Source organism: Grus americana, chromosome 6, assembly GCF_028858705.1.
Source record: "Grus americana isolate bGruAme1 chromosome 6, bGruAme1.mat, whole genome shotgun sequence".
Lineage (NCBI taxonomy): Eukaryota > Metazoa > Chordata > Aves > Gruiformes > Gruidae > Grus > Grus americana.
In genome coordinates this window covers 10007723-10022200 of record NC_072857.1, presented here as the reverse complement: position 1 = coordinate 10022200, position 14478 = coordinate 10007723, and positions in this window count along the sequence as shown.

The following is a 14478-nucleotide window of genomic DNA, read 5'->3' as shown; positions in this document are numbered from 1 at the left end:
TGTTTAGATGAAATTTTCGTGTTAGGCCACCTTTACACCTTTAGAGTTCTTTACTCTGCCATCAAAGTCATTAATGAAAGCAGTGGACAGGCCCCAGCCTCAGAGGACCCTACTTGATATGTCTTCTCAGACTGATGCTGAACCAGTGATATCTGCACTTAAAGGGTTCGTTAGTGCTCCCACTTGGGTATTTCCTTCAGATGACTGCACTTGGTGAGAGAAAGTGGCGACTGCCCCAAGATGTGCCACATCACTCCTATGATTTGCGAGGGAGGCAAATGGACAACCCATTTCTCTTTGCCACAGGGGAGGCCACTAGGCCTGCTACACCAGCTGTGAAGTGACGCAGCCTCTAGCTATGTGGCCTTACACCCTGTAATAGGAAAAAAACCCCACAAAAACCCCAGCAAAAACCTAAACAAACATTTCTTCGATGCTTTTCTCTTGACAAATTGATGTGGCCTGTTACGTATATTTTTTTCTTTTTACTTTCTAGGCTTTTTGAAATGATTCCTGTACTCTTCTGAATTGCTAACGTGTTCCTTCCTGCTCTCGAGCTGTTGCCTGTTGAGCCAAATGTCCTAATTAACCTGGTGGTTCCCAATTTGCTAAGCAATCTTGAATGTGAAATCTCATCAGAGTACCCTTTGAAAATCTGAATATGCTTATATTTCCACTTAATTTCCCTTATCTAAAATGGCAGTAGTATAAAACTGTGGTACATTAGTTAGCTAAGTATAATCTCCGGTGCTTTAAGCCACTCTCAAACTCTGTATTTATCAAAAGTTCCAACAGATGGAATATAGTTATAGCATCAGCTTAGGATGTGGGGAATCTTAAATGACAGTTTCTTACTAAACCACACTTTTCTCTCATCTTGAGTCATTTAATCTCCCCATTGTCTAAATTCCCTTTTTGTAATTTGAGTTAAGAACACTTGCTCCTCTTTTATTTGTTCTCCTCTGTTCCAACTTCAAGGACAAGGATTTTGCTTTTTAAAGCATTTAAAAATATAGGTAAAACAAAAAAATCAATCTAAGCAGATTTAAAGTGTTTTTCTCATTTTAGATGTTTTTAGCTTACTGAATTATATTTTTTTCTATTCACTTCCTAAAATCACACTCGTAAAGAAATAATTATAGATAGTCTGTTCAAGGAATCCTTCCTGCAATTAGAACTTTTCCCAGCAAAAGGTTATTGTCTTCCTAGGATAGCTTTTCTGGGCACCTCAGGTGTGGTATAGATGTTCCTCTATTGCTACTTTACTAAACGTTTGGCCAGAATATTATTATTCTTATTGAATGCTGGAAGGACTTCAGCGATAGGATCACATTCTTTGTAAGAACAAGAAAATGCTGGTTATTGCAACTGGGTTACATACTGTGTTACAACCCTATGCTCAGACTTTAATTAATCGAAGGGGCTGATATTCTGCTTTGGATAGAAGTGGAAATACTGTTCTAGTATTATTAAGGAGGAGCTTAATAGTGTGGATAAGATGGTAGTGGCAGGGGCTGTAAGAACATAGAAGGAACAGCCCTCAGGTCCCTCAAGGTTCAGTCTCAGTGGTGGCTGTAGGGCCACGTAGAGGCAGAGTCTAAACCTAGCTCTGTGCTGCTCCAGTATGGTTCAATAGCCTCAGTTAGAGTTTCCAGCTCAGGCTATACTGCGTGCTGACGGTACGCGAGCCGGTGAGTTAAAAGGAGGGCAGCTGGACTAGGTGATTCTTGTAGGACTCTTCCAACTGAACTATTCTCTATCAACCCTGTAATTATTGTGTCCTGCCTAGAAGGGTTAGTGGTCAAAGGGAAGGACGGTGAACGTCTTGTCAGTCAACATCCCACAGAAAGGCCTTATGAAATTCCTACTGTTATCCCTGTAGTGATAACAAACGGACTGACAAAGCAGCAAAAAAGCCCTAGAACTTGATGCTTGTGGGAAACTCAAATTCTAATAAAACTGATTTTTTAAATTTTTTTTTCCATTCAGAATACCCAGTCATGGTTGCTGACATTGAAATAGGGTGTTTTCAGCTGCTTTTAAATGAATTTCAAATTAACTTTGGAAATAAACTTTCAGGTACATGTTCAAGAGTTGTGCAGGTTTTGCTGCAATATCTACTTAGCAAAACTTGGTGTTTTAAAGTAATGACCTTAACATTGTGGTTCCCAGTTATGAGTCATTCCTGTAACTCTGTTCCTTCTATTGAACAGAAGAAATCAATAATAATAGGTTTTAGGACTTACGCTGTAAAGGCACAAAATACATTTTTATGCAACACTATATTTGAGTTTTCACTGTGGGGATTATATTGGAAAGCTAGACTGAAAATGTATTTGTTTTAGCAAGCAGATTTCATAGAAGTTTGAACTGTAGAACTCAATGCATTTTTCTGGTGAAGCTAAAACTTCCAGTGATGATGATTATCAAATCTGAAATGTAAAGAGTAAGTGCTGTGTTGGGTACTTATTCATAGTGCATAGTAATCGTTACATGATGAGTTCCCCGTGGGATGTTTTACAATTCAGGACAATATGTAAAAGCTTATAGCTTTTCTCCTCAGCTATGCTTTCTGCTTATAAATTCTGTGTAGGCTACAGAACCATAGGAGAGTATCTTTATTAAAACAAGCTACTAGAGAAATAAGTTTTCCAGTTACAGTCACGAATACATGTGTCATTAAACACACTGGAAAGGCTGAAGACATTGCATAACTCTGTATAACTCTGATTTATGTTAACATCAGAAATTTTCTAGTATGAACATATAAAACTAGACTATGCAATGTCATGGTAATAAATGAAGTATTCTTCTGAACTCTGCTTCCAGAGTTCAGATTCTGCCTTTTAAAACCAGTCCCTGAGATGCTCTGTGTTGGGAACACCTGGGTGATGCAAGTGACTGTGGTGAAATAATGAGTCTAGGAAGACTGTGCTTGCTTTCTATAGGCACTACCTGGAAAGTACCATGTCCTCTTTCTTGATCAATTGTATCTGTTATATGGGTCTTCAATCTAGAGACTGTTTAATGCAACTCTCTGAACTTTGACTTTTTCCATAGATGTAAGCTGAGGTCCTAAAGAAAGAACAGTGGCATCGTCCATTCCATCTTGCTCCAAGTCCAATACTTTATATAGATCATGCATTGTAAGGGTCCACTAGTTTTCTGAAACAATTATCTTCTTGAGAGGGTAATGTGGAGAAACAAAGAATCCATCAGTTTTCATGCCTTTCAGTTGGAATAACTGTATTTCAGGCTTCTCTGAACTGTTAATGTTTTGCTTCTACCTTCCTCTGTTTGCTCACATCAAGCATTATATTTTGTGATCATTTGTCCCCAAGTGAATTCAGACTTCAGTGCCATGATTAAGCATGCTTCTTTATATCAGGAGGTGGCTGGATATAGAGTTGATTAATGCTAGGTAACTAATACTAGGTTACTTTATTTCAATGTCAGTCCTCAAGCATAACTTTTAGTAACTCACACGAATGTTAAACTGCAAGGCATGTGTAACTTTTGCCATGCATCTCAAACTGAAGCCCCCTATTAGATGTTTTCTTCTGCATCTTGTAGGTAGATGCTGAAGGAGATGCTTGTCCTGTTCTCCAGCCCCATTTACTACACCAGTGCCTCTTTTGGGAGGTTGCTGCTGGGAACACTGCTATGTATTCATTCCAGACACTCTACTCCACAGTAATCAATAACCATAAAACAAGTAATGATGTCTTTAATATACACTTCCACCTCTATCACCCATTCTGCCCTTAAGCACGCTATAAACCAGGATTTTTAACATTTCAGTGATGCTGTGAACCATCCCATCTGGCTTTACTAATGCTAATTATATGAATTCAATTCCTCTTTCTTTGTTTTGCAGATTTCTGTCACTGATACTGTGGTAACTGAAGTGTTTCCTGTCTTTCCTTCCTACTTCAGCTGAGCTCATTCGTGAAATCTTGGACTTCTCTGTGCTTCATCTGTTTTCTTTATCAGCTTGACTTCATATTGTTAGTTTAAACTCTACCTTGTTGCTCCAGTTAGTCCACAGCAGAGATTAACCTCTTTTCTGGTTGATAAAGGCCCCTCAGATCTTTTCTCCACCTGAAAAAATGGACTGATATTCCATTACCAAGACTTCCAGCTTTTACTCTCAGAAATTCCATCAAATTTTGCACGAGGATAATGGCCCATCCTCCAGCTTTTTGTATTTTTCTCAGAAAAGATCTTTAGAAAAATAATTTCAAATTTGTTGTGCTGATAATTCTTCTAGCTGAAGACCACTAAAGTTGTCTCTGACCTGCCTGGGTGATATCCTGCAGGTGTTTTCCTGTGCACCATTGCTGGTGAAGATTTGAAAAATGACTTCGTATTGCCCCCACAGTACATCCACACATTGCGCAGAGGAAACATGGTGGGTTTTTGTCCTTTGCTAGATTATGCATCCTGTTCTTACAGCTCTGCTAATAGCTGTGTGTTACAGTGGTTGTAAGAGGTTGCTGGGTAGTGGTGTGCTCCTCCTTGAGGTGGTGTTGAGTTTGTCCCCAGAAGCTTTGCGCCCAGTTCCTCCAGCGAGAAGTGCCGCAGCGCCTGGCTCCTGATTCAGGAATTCTGCTTGGAATGCCAGTCAATTGCTTTTCCCTCTCAGTCCCCAACCACATGCGATTTGGCTTTGCTATTTCAAATTCCTGTGCTCTCCAGGTCTGCTTATTGTTTGGTGCATCCAGTAGCTGGCACTCCGTGAATGCCTAAATCAGTTCTGCTCTTTGGGAGAGAGAGAAAAGGGAAGTGCTGTTTTTCAATGTCCACCGTGGACCCAGTTGTAACCCTCGCAAAGTATCACAGGTCCTCTGGCAATGCTGACCCATGTGTTTTGTCTTCAAAAGCTAGTATAAACTGTCCTTAAGTGCTGCTCAAGTTTATTCAAACAAATAAATATACAAGGCTGTGTAAAAAATATTAGCCTGTATTATATGTGCACATGATAATTTAGTATTTATTTCCTTATGAGTGCACTCCGTCACAGGTCAGCAAGTCCGATCTCTCTTCATAGTTGTAATTTTACTTGCTGACTTTTGTTAAAGATGAACGGAATTCTTGATGGTACCAGTTATTTTCATAAATAAGCAATAATGGAGAGGGCATCAGAAATACAAAATAAAGAACACAGCACTGTAAGTTATGGGCAACAGTAAATAAATAGCATGACATTATAAATGTTGAATTTAGTTAGAATATAAATACCACACGCTCTGCAGACTCTCTGTTCAAATCCTAGTGAATTCAGTTGGAGTGGTATATTAGTTAGGAATATTTCAGACCCAGGGTTGGACCTTCTGGAAGGATTTTTGAAAAGTTATGGTGAACAATTTATGGACTGTGGCTACGTGTAGGTTTTGAGCGACTTGATTAAAGAGAAGATGTATATTCCAGTGCAAATTGAAAATGTACTTCATGAGCCATGTCCTCAGATTTATTTTTTTTTTTGAGAGAGGTTTGAGTCAGCTGTTCTCATACAGAAGCAGTCTTGTTCAAATACCAGGGTAGACTTGACATGTCTCTGGCTGAACTCTGTGGCCACCGCTCACAACCACCTCTCCTGGCTGTGCGACATCTCTTTAATCATATGTGGGGAGGATAGAGAGGGGCTGAAATACCCAGCCATGTCCTGATAAATCTTCACTCGCTCAAGGATGATGTCTAGACACTTCCAATGCAGCCTCAAGATTTATTCTGCTGTATGCAGAGATTAGCAGCTGGATTTTTCATGACTTGCTGGGTGCCTGCTATACTGAAGTAAACAAGCTAAAGGTGGGGAGGAGAGGGAAAAGTAGCTGTTGTGTTCCAGATCTTGGCTCTCGGCTGGATTTCAAGCCAACAGGGAAATTGGGACATCAGCTTGTCCCAAATAATTAAAACACAAGGAAACCATATATCTAGTAAAATATGTTAAGAAATGGAAATTTTAACATTGAATCTTTTCATAGTGAGAAATTATATAAACAAATATATCAAAAGATTATTTATTTTTCTAATAACTTCAGACTTCTGTTTTTCATTCCCCCTGCCCCCCCCAAAGTAATATTTATTTTGGTTTATTATGAAATAGGATTAGTGCTTTAAAACACAAAGGCAATGAAATTATTCTTCTCTTTGAAACAGATTTTTCAACAGATCTGCTGTCTGTGCAGATTTGCTGGAAATAGGTAAAGCTAAATAAATGTAAACAATTTTCTTTGGGAACCCCCCCAAACACAAATTTAAAACTGCTAACAATGCAACCCCCCCCCCAAAAACAAACCCACAAACAAAAAACCCCAACAAACAAAACCCCAACCCCCTAAAAAAAAAAACCCCAAACTAAAAATAGAAGCCAAAGGTTAAACAAGCGAAATTTTCTAATATATGTAAGAGGAGTTTTGCTCACACGACCTGTCTCATTAAAACTATGGAAGCGGAACTTCTCCTGCGAGGAAGGCTACTCAAGTGTGTAATTGTTTGCAAGGCAAACTCCTAGTCTGTAGCATGCTGCATTTCGTTAGCATACTGTAAAAATGCATAGCGATATAAACATACAATAATTCTGTAATTAGAATTACATCAGGCATAATGTTTTGTCATTAGAAAGAACATTGGCTGGTTATAATAATGCTTTTGAAGTGTGTGTTTCTGTGTTCTCTCAAGCTAGCTAATGAACGTCTTCAAGCCTTGCACACAAAAGGAATCAAATCTTCAGTCCTATACATGACTTAGAAAACTGTTGCATCAATTTGTTACAGTAATTAACATTTAATATCATTTTCACCTCTGATCAGCCTGCTTCTCATTTAAATCAAAACTTGTCTAATTCCCACTTATCAGCAAATAGATTAGCAGATGATTCAATTCACCTTAGAAATTTAAGTGTCTGATAAATATTGGCTGTGAATCAGACTAGTCAAATGAACTTTGTCAATTTATAGCTGTGAGCCTTATTAATTATCTAAAGAAAAAAGTCTGCATGATTATAAGCGGGTTATAAATTCACGAGAAAGATCTGTAATATGTCTTTAAAAATGAAGAACATTAGATTATGTGCTTGTATATACATCTCTCATATAGGATAAAGTTGAGTACAGCTCTTGGGAGCGAACATGGCAGGTGTGAGGCTGTTGGTCTGCTGCCCCAGGAGACAGCCTGTTCTGCACTGGATCTAGCGTATGGACATAGCCTATTTGTTTAGGTCATGAACGCATCTTCCATTTTATTACTTCTAGGAGAATTTCAGAAATTCAAGTGGAAGTCCTTGGTGTAGATTTTCCGGTCTACAAGCTCTAGGTTTGTAATTTTCTGTTAAGAGTATATCTGTTACTGTAACTCTACCTGGGATAATTATTTTAGCTGGAATATGATGAAAAAAATATATTTAGAAGTAGCTTCCAGCAGGGGTGTGCCAAGAGCATGTATGATTGAAGTGTTCCGAAAGTGTCGTTAAGGGATAGAAGAGCCAAAAAGCATGAAGAATGAAGGAGTTGGGCAGGATATTAGCGAGACAGCAGAGAAGGGGAAATGGAGACTCCCTCATTTCAATCATTAGTTCTAAATGTAAAATTATATATTTTTCCACTAGTTATCAAACCTTTTTCTTTATCTTAGCAATACTGATTATTGAATTACAGGATCGTATGGATGAAGCAAATTGAAACCATCTATAGATCTGTGTCTTAGTCCCAATTAGAAAATCGGATTCATATGTTAGAGAACTAATTTACTTACCCCAAAATCAGGATAGCATGTAGAAGAACATGTTTTACTCATGACCACACTTGTTATTTCAGTGGTTAGTGCTACCCTTCATGTTTGTTTGTCTCAAATAAAGCAGACAGCTATCTGGAAGTGACAGAGGGGGGTATCTGTCCATGCAAACATGAACAGAACTGTTGCTTTAGACTTGGTATCAGAAACTTTAGTAGTGAGATGGTCATAACAGGAGCAAGAAGCTGCTGACTTTACCGTAGTGATCTGTGCCTTTGTTGCCTATCCACCGAAACACTGCAGCGCTGCGTGCTGATACCTACCACTGCGCACTGAATGCACAACGCCCCAGTTTGCATTGTATTCCAGGAATAAAGTAATCGTTCCTGCTTCAGTGGGTTTGTGAAATACATGTTATTAACATAATATTAATTACAGTAAATTGTGTTCTTCTGTGTCTCCTTCCCTCACCCTTGATTGAGTTGCTATAATGTTGTAATTGCTTGATGATGCCAGTAAAGATTAGGTGTCTCATGGGTAATGCCTGTGAAATCTTGTTTTCTATTGCAGTCCATTAAGAAGATGCTAATATTAACCCAAGAGTCTGAGGTCAGTGTACAGTCCATGAATTTGTCCCAGTAGACTTGTACATATAAGTCTTTGGTTATAAAAGGCTTGACTGTGTTTTTTTATAGCGATTCAACTTTTCCAAATCTTGAGTGTAAGCATAGATTGCTTAGGAAACAACTAACGTTGTGGTATATGCATGATTTAAGCATTTTGGGAAAAAAAAATTGTTACCCATTTCATGATTCTGAAGGTAAGCTAGGAAAGATGCAAAACATAAATTCCGTTGAGAAATCAATAAAGCTCTCAATATATTTAATTATTGACCCCGGTACAAACCAGTCAACTTTCTATTAGTTGTACTGAAAGTACAAGAAGGGAAACTTAAATAGTGGCTCCGCTGCGGTTGTCTGCTGTTAAAGCCTTTGCAATACTTTTATCGTAACCAAATGGGAAATGAAGTAGTTTTGTCACTTCTGGTGGAGGCAGCACATGGCAATTGTGCAAACCACATTGAGTTTCCCTTAGCTTCTTGAATAACAGCAATTAGAATTTCAAGACACTGATTGGATCCCATGGCCTTTGGTTCAGTAGCTGGGATTGTTGGGGTTTTTTTGTTTTTTTTTTTTTTTTAAATCATACCTGACAAATAGAATTGATTCATATACCTGAAGGTATTGACACAAACTTACTCTTGGTGCAAGTTCATTGATTGAAGAGTCCTAAAATAAAGGATGGGTTTGGCTCACTTGTATTGACTGCAATGAATTTGCATGGCTCAAAAGACGCTCTCCAGATTTTTCCATGAGACTGCCTATTATTATATTTATACAAATACTCTGGTCTATTTATGCCCTGTCCAGAGAGGTGCTAAATGGCGTGGAATCAATGTGAGCAATCATAAACAAGCACATCACAGTGCTTTGGCTACTAGATGGCATCACCTCTTTTATGAAGTCAATAACAGAAAGGCTGAAAGTGGCTTTGAACGCAGTTTCTGACAGCTATTTGCTTCAAATGTTGCTTTGCTGATTTACGTATTGCTGAAATTGTAGTTCCTGTTCTATTTTGCCAGTAATGCTGCTGTAACTTAATGACATAGTGGATTCATGGGGGAATCGTCAACCTTGAACGTGCCTTCATGGACAAATTCAGAATAAATGTCTTACAATAGTATTTTCTGTCTGCCTTTTTTCAGGTCACTTGACAGAACTTGATTTTATCAGTCAGTTTGACTCTTCAAAGTACTTTTGCAATGTAGTCGAGTGGGTTTACTTAGAATTGTAAGTGTTATCTCAGATGAAAAATTAGTAATGACAGTTTAATTAAAGTGGTATAGCTCCCTGTTGCATCTGACTTTGCCCTTCTTTACAGTGTCCAAATACACTCACTGTAACGTATTTTGGCTAAGTTTTATACGTCAAGTTTCATTGCCTTGTGTTTGCTTTGTAGGTTTTTTTTAAACGTTGGACACAAACAATAGATGTTAAAAGGCTTATTTTAATTTTTTAAAAAAATACATATGATATCAGGAATGCTGTCTCTAAACCCATGGTATCCTTAAGTTAAGGATCAATGTGGCCACGCATCTGGTCTACCTGACCTTGCTGTATCCCACTCGTCAGATTCAGAGTCGCTCTTGGTCCTTATGGTCACTTGGTTCAGAAATGCCACATAATTTGTCTCAACCAAGCAAGCGTAAGTTTCATAGGACTACTACTCAAAACAAATTATTTGTAGAACAGAGGAAAAGCATGAACTGGTTCATATATATGTATACATATATATATATTAAAATTTTGGGCCAACAGTTACCTATTGAGATGGGCAGCAGCAGAAGTGACTGTTCTGAATACGCAGGACCGGTTGTGAGTTAGTAAACAGCTTCCAACACTGTGAAGAGAACTAAAGAACTGATGACTGCAGTCTTGCTTTCTGTTTTTCTCCTTCGTGTCAGCTTTCTCAGCAACTTATGTTGTAAGAACTTCAACCAAGAGGTCTCTTTCCTTTGTGTTTGAAGACTGCCTCACCTATTAAAGCCCTGGTAGGGGGCCTTATGCGCTGCCATAATAGAAAGAATAATTGGATTTTGTTTGTTTTCATTCCAAGTGCTTAAAAATGAATAGTGATGAGGATGAATATTCAGTCATAAAAGTAGAATTGGCTTTTGTTCTACTGAAAGAGAGTATTTTGAACAGCCTGATGTTATTGTGGGATTATAATAAGTGTAAGCTGTGTCTTATGCTGCTATTCATATGCTTCTCACTTTACTGGCATTAGGCTCATCAATCCATTCCCCGCCCCCCCCCCCCCCCCCCCCCCCCCATGTTTGTGACTGAAGTTTTAGAAAAGCTTTTCTTTTGACATCAGCCAGTTTATGGCAAAAACTTCCTAAATTCTCCATTGGCTATTGACAAGAGTGCCGCCGCTTTAGCAGCTCCAATGCACATATCTTAATTTGTGTGCCCTCAGGACTTGACTCCAGAATTTGTTCCTAAGGGTAGTTTCCGTGTTGACCCCTGAGGAAACAGTATTCAAATTCTTACATCAGTGTAACTGTAATAACCTCAGGGAACGAGGTGCGTTTGTGCAGCACTGTCAGGTTACTGCAGGCTGTCTGCTCCCATTCTTTACCAAGTGACAGATCCAGAAGTACTGACGGTGGCAGATACGCAGGTCTATAAATACTTTTGGGGCATGGATTTGTAATTGGAAGGACATAAAATGAAATTATTAAGTCTCAAATTCAGAACCAAAACCAGGAAGTAATTTTTTTCCTTAAAAAATTAATGATGAAATTGTTAAACTTACTACCACAAGGTGTTCTGAAAGTCAAAATTACAGTTATATTTAAGAGGTCTGTATAAATTCATGAGGGATAAGTCCATTAATGGTTACCTAAAATTATGAGTCTTATTTACATTTCTAATTCAGCAAATCTATTAACTGTTTTTTGGCAGAGGACGTGAGGGGGATGCTGACATTATCCATGCTCTCTTGCTTGTGCTCTTTCCCTGAGCAGCTTCTGTTCGTTACTCGTCAAAAACACGAGTCTGGATCGTGTTCACTTTGATGTTAGCCAGGATGGCAGCTCTTAGTGTCCTACAGCGCAGAAGCACAGAGCTTCCGTGGGTTTGCCCAGCTTGCTATTAGAGAGTCTAACTCCCACCAACCTTCAGGTGGCAAGTAATTTTTTTTATTTTTTAAAACCCTAATACGTGAGATCTCTTGGGGTTCGGTACCTGCAGAACGTGTGCCTGGGTGCTATTATACATTGTGCTATTCCATGCAAAAACAGTCTGGTCTATTTTGGCTGGCAGTGTCTGGTAACAGCTGCCTGCAGCCTAACCCACCCAAGCCACCTTCTTTATATGCCCCTACTCCATCACAGCTCTCCGACTGCAGTCTCCCTGATCGCCCTGATCTTAGTACATCTTTCCGACGCAGTTCTCATCTTTGCGCTTTATATAGTTGTGTTACATTCCCATTTTTTCATTGTCCTTGATGCATCAAAAATAAAGTCACTCAGCCTGATTTTGCAGATAAACAGCAGACTTGATTTATTGAGTCTTACAAAGCGATTTGGCCATGGTAGAAAAAAAAAAATTACCTGGCTCATCCTAATACAGTGTTGAAACATGCATACCAAAGTGCTCCTTCTGCTTTAATTTGTGTATACAATTGGCTAATAATAATAATAATATGTTTTGAAAGCAAGAATTATCTTGCATTTTAATCTGAATAATCAATCCCTAGTCAAGAAATAATGATCCCGACCCCATATATTCTTCTTTGTGTGAGAAAATAATGAAAATTATCACCTGTGTCTGTTGAGTCTGTTAGTGTCAGAATAATTACTGGTTTTGAAAGTAAAACAGCTCCAGCTCCTGTGGGATGTGCCAGCCCATCTTGGAAGGGGCTGGCTCCAGAGGCCAATAGACTGGAGGAGGAGGAAGAGCAACCACAGCTGATGTGAATGGTTTCTCAGGGGAAGCCAGCTGGCTTGGACTTCTTGGTAACTTGTGAGAACTGCTCCCTGGCTGCAGTTTTCTGTTGTCTCCTGAGAGCTAGAGAGATCTCTAGGGGAGGATGGGTAAACTGTCCTGGTAGTTGGCAGGGGTTCCTTGCTCGGGCAGCCCATGGTGACCTGCTGGGTTGCAGGAAGGCTATCAAACTGGTTGAAGCCTGGACAGGGCAAAGCATCTCTGTGCTTCCAGAAGCTACAGCTAAAGGGAAGTGAGAGGAAGGGACAGCGAAAGCAGGGTGGTTCAATTTGCTGACTTCTCCAGAGATGGGATGGTGTCATGGTTTGATCCCAGCTGGCAGCTCAGCACCATGCAGCTGCTCACTCCCCCCGCCTCCGGTGGGATGGGGAAGAGAATTGGAAGGGTAAAAGTGAGAAAACTTGTGGGTTGAGATAAAGACAGTTTATTAAGTAAAGTAAAAGCCTTGTGTACAAGCAAAGCAAACCAAGAAATTCATTCACTACGTCCCATGGGCAGGCAGGTGTTCAGCCATCCCCAGGAAAGCAGGGCTCTGTCTTGTGTAACGGTTACTTGGGAAGACAAGCACCATGACTCCAAAAGTGTCCCGCCCTTCCTCCTTATTCCTCCAGCTTTATATGCTGAGCATAACACCATATGGTATGGAATATCCCTTTGGTCAGTTGGGGTCAGCTGTCCTGGCTGTGTCCCCTCCCAACCCCGTGTGCACCCCCAGCTACTCGCTGGTGGGGTGAGAAGAAAAGACCTTATGTAAGCACTGCTCAGCAATAACAAAAAATGCCTCTATGTAACAAAAACATCTCTCTATTATCAACACTGTTTTCAGCAGAAATCCAAAACACAGCCCCATACTAGCTACTATGGAGAAAATTAACTCTGTCTGAGCTGAAACCGGGACAGATGGTGGCACAGGGTGAGACAGAGGCGTTGAAGTGTCCTCTCATCTATTAACTTTTCTAAGTTGGGAGCAAGGAGGGAGGGGAGGATTCTCTGCAGAAGGAGCTGTGGTCGAGGTTTCTCCTTGAGCTGTCACTAAAGTCTTGAGGGAATGCTTGGAGGGGAGTGACAGCAGCAAAAGGCAGTGGACCTAGAAGTGCTTCTGTGGAGAGTTTTGAGAATTATGAGCATGAAGGAACATTTTTATTGGTGGGCAACTCTGCTAGGGGTTTTGCAGAATGAGGCACTTTGATTCTTATTGTCGCATATTAACTTTCAGGTTTTTAGCATTCTTGTGCAGCGTAGGAAAACATATCAATGATGTCTGGGAAATTGTTTTTCCAGTGAGTATTTTGCAGTAGTATTTTTAAAAAGAAGAAATTATCTAACCTTCATGCATATCCACCTCTATAGTCTATATCCATCTGTTAATGCATTAATTGCTTGGAGTCCAGATTTGCTGCTTAATGTAGTAATTGCAATTCAAAGGTATCTGTAGAAACTCTACACTTCTAATGGTATGCTGCCTCAGACTGTGGAATAAAGAAAGAAAATGACTCAATTTTAATTTCAGAAGCTAACGTATGGGGTTTTTTAATCTTCAACATTAAAAGCACTTTGTTTTTAATAAACTTGAGGGTAAATGAGAAATCATTTTGTTCCCGTGACTAATATGGAAATGAGTTTCTGTCCTTTTGAAATGTATAGTCTACGTAGAAATGAAAATGAGTTTTCAACTTGGAAACAGCTTTATTGACACTTTAAAATGGAGTGAGAATGGCAAAGTTCCTTAAATTGAACCTGGAGAAACAGAGATGCACTATTAGTTTTAATAAGTCATTTCATTGTCAGTGACCTAATAATTACTGTAAACTGTATAGCAACAATAGTCCCCGAGTGTTACTCATTACAAGCAGTTAGTCAATGATGTGATAAGCTAAAAGTGTAAGGTGATAAGGAAGGTGGTTAATTTCAGTAGTGACTGATTTCCCACAAAGTACAGTATCATAATTTATATGCTCTGCAGCAGTTAGAATGGCCACAATTTTGCCAATACCATCTGCATCCAGTGACTCTTTTGCTAATGGAAAACTACAGATATGCATGAATCCAAAATATTTTTTTTGATTATCTGAAAAACATTTTGTCTTGAAACCATCAATGAGTATTAACAAAAAAAGCACCTATGATCAGGAACGCAGTGAAATGAAAGGGTATAACACTACCGATTTCCTTAGAC